The sequence below is a fragment of the Oncorhynchus kisutch genome, linkage group LG17, assembly GCF_002021735.2.
Source record: "Oncorhynchus kisutch isolate 150728-3 linkage group LG17, Okis_V2, whole genome shotgun sequence".
Taxonomy (NCBI): domain Eukaryota; kingdom Metazoa; phylum Chordata; class Actinopteri; order Salmoniformes; family Salmonidae; genus Oncorhynchus; species Oncorhynchus kisutch.
In genome coordinates, this window is record NC_034190.2 from 11918430 (window position 1) to 11926465 (window position 8036).

The following is an 8036-nucleotide window of genomic DNA, read 5'->3' on the forward strand; positions in this document are numbered from 1 at the left end:
GGAGGGAGAGAGAGAGAGAGAGAGAGAAAGATAATGAGTGGAGGGAGAGAGAGAGAGAGAGACGGGGAGAAAGACAGTGAGTGGAGGGAGAGAGAGATACTGTACTTATGATACCAACATTTTAGAATACCGTAGTACCATTTCATATGATACTACCATATGAAAACAATACTACTCTACCGATCCTAAAGAACCCGCTGGTGCCGTTATAAAATGTTTAGAATGTCAGTTCAAAATAATGTAAGCAATAGCAACTATTCTATTGTATGACCGGTCCAATAATGCCCACGTGTGGCAGCTGTAATCAGCCAGCTGCATCCCCTTTCAGCCATCACTCACCTGCTTCTCCTGTTCATCTATTCCTCCAGCCTTAGACCGCTGTGCCACTCGGGAGCCCAGACTACACTATATAAAACATCTATTTCTCAGGATCTCGTCACAGTACTTCCGTGCATTCAAATTTTAATTGATAAAATGCAATTGTGTTCGTTGTCAGCTTATGCCTGCCCATACCATAACCCCACCGTCCCCATAGGACACTGTTCAAAACATTAACATCAGAAAAACGCTCGGCCACACAAAGCCATACACGTGGTCTACCGCTGCGAAGCCGGTTGGATGTACTGCCAAATTCTCTAAAACAGCTTATGTTAGAGAAATAAACATTCAATTCTCTGGCAGCAACTCTGGTGGACATTCCTGCAGTCAACATGCCAATTGCACACTCCCTCAAAACTTGAGACATCTGTGGCATTGTGTTGTGTGACAAAACTGCACATTTTAGAGTGGCCTTTTATTGTCCCCAGCACAAGGTGCACCTGTGTAAGGATCATGTTTAATCAGCTTCTTGATATGCCACACGTGACAGGTGGATGGTTTATCTTGGCATAGGAGAAATGCTCACTAACAGGGATGTAAACAGATTTGTGAACAGAATTTGAGAGAAATAAGCTTTTTGTGCATATGAAACATTTCTTGGATCTTTAATTTCAACACTTTACATGTTGCGTTTATAATTTTGTTCAGTATAGGATGATAACTATAATAGACTAAGGTGGAGAATGAAGACACTTTGCAAACAGGACAGGAGCAGTGTGTATCTGACCTCTACATTAGAACCAGGGCTATTATTAAACCTCAGTAGCATCATGCTGAATGCATGTGACCTGATGTTGATTTAGAACTACGACAATGTGTCCGCGTGGCCGAAGTCAGGTCTGCTCTCCATCAGCAGTCACTGTGACATCAACAAGTAAACACAGACAAACAACAAACTGTTTTAGCCTGATTTACAGGGCATTCGGAAAGTATTCAGACCCCTTCCCCTTATCCACATTTTGTTATGTTACATTGGATATTATATGCCCTAATATCCAATGTGTCCCACAACAACAAGGTAAGCAAAAAAATTTAACTATAGGCTTAGGATTAGGGATACCATTTCTAAACTCACTGTCCATTTAAAATTAAACTATAGGTTTAGGATTAGGGATACCATTTCTAAACTCACTGTCCATTTAAAATTAAACTATAGGTTTAGGATTAGGGATACCATTTCTAAACTCACTGTCCATTTAAAATTAAACTATAGGTTTAGGATTAGGGATACCATTTCTAAACTCACTGTCCATTTAAAATTAAACTATAGGTTTAGGATTAGGGATACCATTTCTAAACTCACTGTCCATTTAAAATTAAACTATAGGTTTAGGATTAGGGATACCATTTGTAAACTCACTGTCCATTTAAAATTAAACTATAGGTTTAGGATTAGGGATACCATTTCTAAACTCACTGTCCATTTAAAATTAAACTATAGGCTTAGGATTAGGGATACCATTTCTAAACTCACTGTCCATTTAAAATTAAACTATAGGTTTAGGATTAGGGATACCATTTCTAAACTCACTGTCCATTTAAAATTAAACTATAGGTTTAGGATTAGGGATACCATTTCTAAACTCACTGTCCATTTAAAATTAAACTATAGGTTTAGGATTAGGGATACCATTTCTAAACTCACTGTCCATTTAAAATTAAACTATAGGTTTAGGATTAGGGATACCATTTCTAAACTCACTGTCCATTTAAAATTTAAATAATTAGATCTTGTCAGAAGCATACAACCAAAGATAAGATAGCCTAAAACTAAACGTATCATTGTTTTTAAAGAGGCTTGCTTCGCCCATTTAAGAGGATTTCTCATGCCTCCACATCGAGCAGTCAGACAGAATGGTTTAATCAGCTGTTTTAAGCTGCAATGAGGAACACAAAGTGCTGGAGGGACAAGTTGTGTGAGGGTGCAGTCCAGTGACTTCTGGGGTTGTGGAAGAACACTTCCACTTTAGTAGCTGAAGCTCCGACAGTAACCTTTCTGTCATGTGTCGTTGAGGCTTTATTCAGGGGTGGTGACGCAACACAGAAAGTCTGCAACGAATCAAGAACAAGGGTCTGTGGTTGCCTGGCTCGTGCCATCTCTTTTCAGCGGTGCCGCCTGCTGAGTCAGCAGGAGTGTTTAGAAATCAATAGCATTATTGGGAAGTAAAGGTTTCACTTCATGACGGTCGAGCTGAAACCAGACCGGCACACCCCACATCACTACAGTTCCAGGTCAGGAGAGTGTGTGAGAGGGTGTGTATGGGTTTGTGTGCATGTATGTATGTATGTGTGTATATATATATATATATATATATATCTATATCTATGTCTGTGTGTCTATGTCTGTGTGTCTGTGTGTATGTCTGTCTACATGGTCTAGATCTAAGCTGAATAGTCTAAAAACGAATGAGCTATAAAAAAAACAACACCCAGACAGACTCACCAAAAAGGCCTTAAAAGCTTCATACAGTAACCTCTGCAGACGACTGCCTGCAACAGCAGTGGTTCCTAAGACGGAGTACTCCTAGTCCTCTTGGAAAAGAGGAGGAGTGGTCTTCTTGGCACCTGCGAAAGACAAACAAAGCATCGTGGTTAGGTTAGCACACTTTTCTGGAAAGCAAAGAAGTACCCAGTGCATCGCCACCCTCGAGGCACTTGGGTAATCAGCAGAAGAGAAAACCTACCGCAGGCTCTCTCTACCCTTCTGTTTTGCATCTCAGCGCAAAACAGAAAAGGGCGATTTACATCTGATTTCAATGTCCTCCACACAACACACTACTTCCCTGACATGAACATTGCAGTAAATATAGACTCACACGATGCAAGTACATAGAGCAGATGTCAAGTACTTGTTAGAGTAATGCCAAACAACAAGACATCCACAATCATCCATGTCATTTTGTTGTTCTCTCCTTGCCTTGAAGTTTAGTGATACATAAGCTCTATAGGCTAGATAAAATATCTATCATTATAGAATAGACTATCATTATGAAATATCTATCATTATAGAATAGACTATAATGATAGTCTATTCTATAATGATATTCTATAATGATATTCTATAATGATATTCTATAATGATATTCTATAATGATAGATATTCTATGATGATAACAATGCAAGGTGCCCCTACCTGTTAGTTTTATCTGTATGCTCAGAATGAACTGTGATGCAACTAGGCTATTATGGGGAGAAGGTATTCTCAAGTATGTGATGGGTAACTTTTCAGGTAAAGAGCTGAGCTGACCGTGGGCTGCTTGGTTTGTTTACCCAGCTCAAACACACTCAGAGTGAGGTATGTGACATTGTCGCTGAGGGTATCAAAAGCTAGACCTCTCAATTAGCACACTATATTCCACCACTACTTCTACACTCTTTCCGATTGTACTGCTGTAAATTAGAATACTACAGGTGTATCATTTGTACTGTACTATGCTGAAGAGTAAAAGCTAGAGGTACAAATGTATTTTGAAAAACTGGTCAACAAACTTGGTTGCTTTTACTGTATAATTAACTGGCCTATTTGACAGAATGAAATATGCTATTTAAGAATGTGCTTTGCGTCATAATCACCTTACACATGCATATTGCTAATTTGGAGACTACTGTTGATTGCAATTTCACAATAAAGCAATTGTACAGGATTGAGCGTGGGCTTTTACTTATTTAGTTAGCCATGTCTGTGCTGCGATCGTAGTAGGTACAAAATGACGCGAGGCAACAAAACAAATGTAATGCATTTTTTTTATTAATGCCATGGCAAAAAATCTTGTAAATGTATATTTATATTAGTAATGCATAACAATGTTATTCTGTGAAAACAAACACAAAACATATAGGCTACTTTTTACAGGCGCACGCGCACCTGTACAGTAACGTTAACTACAGTAGTTGAACGGGATGACACGGTAGAAAATAGTAGCTGGCTCTCGTGGAATATATTGTAGAGTGCTTTTGAAATAATTAACGTTATAACGTAAATTGTTATATGAACCTTTTTATTGTATTATATGAAAAGGTTAACGTGACAATTTGTAGTTGACAACTGGCCAATTAACGTAATGCCACCGTCCGTCTACTCTGGCCACGGTCAACCGCATCCATCGTAGACAGCTGCACGAGCACTCCAAATGATTATCTAATTAAGCCCGCTGTGTATTCGACGTTATCAACAAACTTGAGGTTGTCAGTTCGTTCATTCTAGTACAGTGTAAAACACATATAGAGAAACGCGTTTATTATAGTCTACCACGGAACATTTCGATGCTGCTTGTCACACAAGTATAACGTATCGCATTGCTACTGTAACCGTCGAGCGAAACCTTTTGCTGCAGCAAGTAACCTGCGATGCTTGGTAACGATAGTTGGTCATTAATAATAATAATAATAATGTAATCTGTTAAAACATGCATTATACTTACCCAGTTATCGTTATCTCTTTTCTTCGTTCGTAACTGTTGCGATAGTGTTTACGTCCCCTCGGAAGGTATTTTGGTGCATCGACTGGATCCTCTGGGACGTCTAGCAGTCAGTCAACCCACAGCTTTAATTTGCCTTTAAAGGAATATCTGTCGGATATAAGTGTACAGCCAGCTTCCGCTGACGGAGGTGAGTGATTTGCATAAAGGGGAGTGGTTTTCGATTTAAACTGCGAAAAATTAAAGCCTAGTGGGCGTGTCCAGAGAACCTCCTGCATCTCTCACACAATCTCATGTTACTTGAATAGATGAACCTCTGCATTGACACTAAATACTATAACTTTGTTATTAAACAGTTATTAATGTGTTATTATCTGAAAAACGTTATCAGGTAAAGCAACAATAACAAAACACTGCATAAAAGGATGATCTATTATCCAGGCATTGAATTTCTCCTCATCCAGAGTATAGCAGTAGGCACCTCATGCATACTGTGAAGGATAAATAGTACTCTCCCCTGCAGAGGGAGGCTGTGACACCCTGATCTATTTCACCTGTCTTGTGCTTGTCTTCACCCCCATCCAGGTGTCGCCCATTCTCCCCCATTATCCCCTGGGTATTTATACCTGTGTTTTCTGTTTGTCTGTTGCCAGTTCGTCTTGTCTCGTCAAGCCTAACACCGTGTTTTCTAGTTCTTTGACCATTCTGCCTGCCCTGACCCTGAGCTTGCTTGCCTTTCTGTACCTTTCTGACACTGCCCTGGATTACTGACCTCTGCCTGCCCTGACCCTGAGCCTGCCTGCCGTTCTGTACCTTACTGACTCTGCCCTGGATTCCTGACCTCTGCCTGCCCTGACCCTGAGCCTGCCTGCTGTTCTGTACCTTTCTGACTCTACCCTGGATTCCTGACCTCTTCCTGCCCTTGACCTGTCGTTTGCCTGCACGCTGTTTTGTTAATAAACATCTGTGATTCAAACAGTCTGCATCTGGGTCTTATCCTGAGTCCTGATATGCTGGCCTGTTTTTTTTCTATTGGCACAAACATAAGGTAGGCAATTAGTTGTTACAATAGTGTGCTACTGACACAAAGGCCTAATGATGGAATTGCATGGCAAAATACTTTAATGTGTTATCCACTGGGCTCCACTGGACTCTAAATCATTTGTACTATATATATACATATATACTGTAAATTATTTATTTACTCCTGTCTTGGGGTGAAGGACCTACCATAGTCCAGCCATGGTCCTACCATAATATTGTACTGCCATAGTATAGTCCTACCATAGTCCTGCCATAGTCCTATCCTAGTCCTACCATAGATCTGCCATAGTCCTACCATAGTCCTGCCATAGGTCTGCCATAGTCCTGCCATAGTTCTACCATAGTCCTACCATAGTCCAGCCATGGTCCTACCATAGTCCTACCATAGTCCAGCCATGGTCCTACCATAGTATAGTCCTACCATAGTCCTGCCATGGTCCTACCATAGTCCTACCATAGTCCTGCCGTAGTCCTGCAATAGTCCTGCCATAGTCCTGCCGTAGTCCTGCCATAGTCCTATCCAAGTCCTGCCATAGACCTACCATAGTCCTGCCGTAGTCCTGCCGTAGTCCTACCATAGTCCTACCATAGTCCTGCCATAGTCCTGCCGTATTCCTACCATAGTCCTGCCATAGTCCTACCATAGTCCTGCCATAGTCCTGCCATAGTCCTACCATAGTCCTACCATAGTCCAGCCATGGTCCTACCATAGTATAGTCCTACCATAGTCCTGCCATGGTCCTACCATAGTCCTGCCGCAGTCCTGCCATAGTCCTACCATAGTCCTACCATAGTCCTGCCATAGGTCTACCAAAGTCCTGCCGTAGTCCTGCCATAGTCCAACCATAGTCCTGCCGTAGTCCTGCCATAGTCCTACCATAGGTCTACCATAGTCCTGCCATAGGTCTACCATAGTCCTGCCATAGTCCTATCCTATTCCTACCATAGACCTGCCATAGTACAGCCATAGGTCTACCATAGTCCTGCAATAGTCCTGCCATAGTCCTGCCATAGGTCTACCATAGTCCTGCCATAGTCCTATCCTAGTCCTACCATAGTCCTACCACAGTCCAGCCATGGTCCTACCATAGTATAGTCCTACCATAGTCCTGCCATGGTCCTACCATAGTCCTACCATAGTCCTGCCGTAGTCCTGCCATAGTCCTACCATAGTCCTACCATAGTCCTGCCATAGGTCTACCATAGTCCTGCCGTAGTCCTGCCATAGTCCAACCATAGTCCTGCCGTAGTCCTGCCATAGTCCTACCATAGTCCTACCATAGTCCTGCCATAGGTCTACCATAGTCCTGCCATAGTCCTATCCTATTCCTACCATAGACCTGCCATAGTACAGCCATAGGTCTACCATAGTCCTGCCATAGGTCTACCATAGGTCTACCATAGTCCTGCAATAGTCCTGCCATAGTCCTGCCATAGGTCTACCATAGTCCTGCCATAGTCCTATCCTAGTCCTACCATAGTCCTACCATAGTCCTGCCATAGTCCTACCATAGTCCTGCCGTAGTCCTACCATAGTCCTGCCCTAGTCCTGCCGTATTCCTACCATAGTCCTGCCATAGTCCTACCATAGTCCTGCCATAGATCTGCCATAGTCCTGCCATAGTCCTACCATAGGTCTACCAAAGTCCTACCATAGTCCTGCCATAGCCCTACCATAGGTCTACCATAGTCCTACCATAGTCCTGCCATAGTCCTGCCATAGTCCTTCCATAGGTCTACCATAGTCCTGCCATAGTCCTGCCGTAGTCCTGCCATAGTCCTATCCTAGTCCTGCCATAGACCTACCATAGTCCTGCCGTAGTCCTGCCGTAGTCCTACCATAGTCCTGCCATAGTCCTGCCGTATTCCTACCATAGTCCTGCCATAGTCCTACCATAGTCCTGCCATAGTCCTGCCATAGTCCTGCTGTAGTCCTGCCGTAGTCCTACCATAGTCCTGCCATAGTCCTTCCATAGTCCTGCCATAGTCCTACCATAGTCTTGTCGTAGTCCTACCATAGTCTTACACAGGGGGTAAGACAAGGTGGAGAAATTAAGCAGTACTGGCTAGTGGCTAGACCTCTGTGATGTAAGCAGTACTTGCTAGCGGCTAGACCTCTGTGATGTAAGCTGTACTGGCTAGTGGCTACACCTCTGTGATGTAAGCAGTACTGGCTAGCGGCTAGACCTCTGTGAT

At 42.5% G+C, this 8036-nt stretch overlaps 1 protein-coding gene across 1 annotated transcript in view; it reads right to left on the reverse strand.

Annotated features, from left to right (window-relative positions):
* Positions 1 to 4941, reverse strand: part of LOC109908431 (solute carrier family 45 member 4) — a 50137-nt gene extending 45196 nt beyond the window's left edge. The window contains exons 1-2 of the mRNA XM_031795117.1: positions 4800 to 4941; positions 2822 to 2943 (exon numbers count right to left, since the gene is read on the reverse strand). The gene's annotated coding sequence lies outside the window, so the exon portion shown is untranslated. The remainder of the gene's footprint in view (positions 1 to 2821; positions 2944 to 4799) is intronic.
* Between the last annotated feature and the right edge of the window lie 3095 nt (positions 4942 to 8036).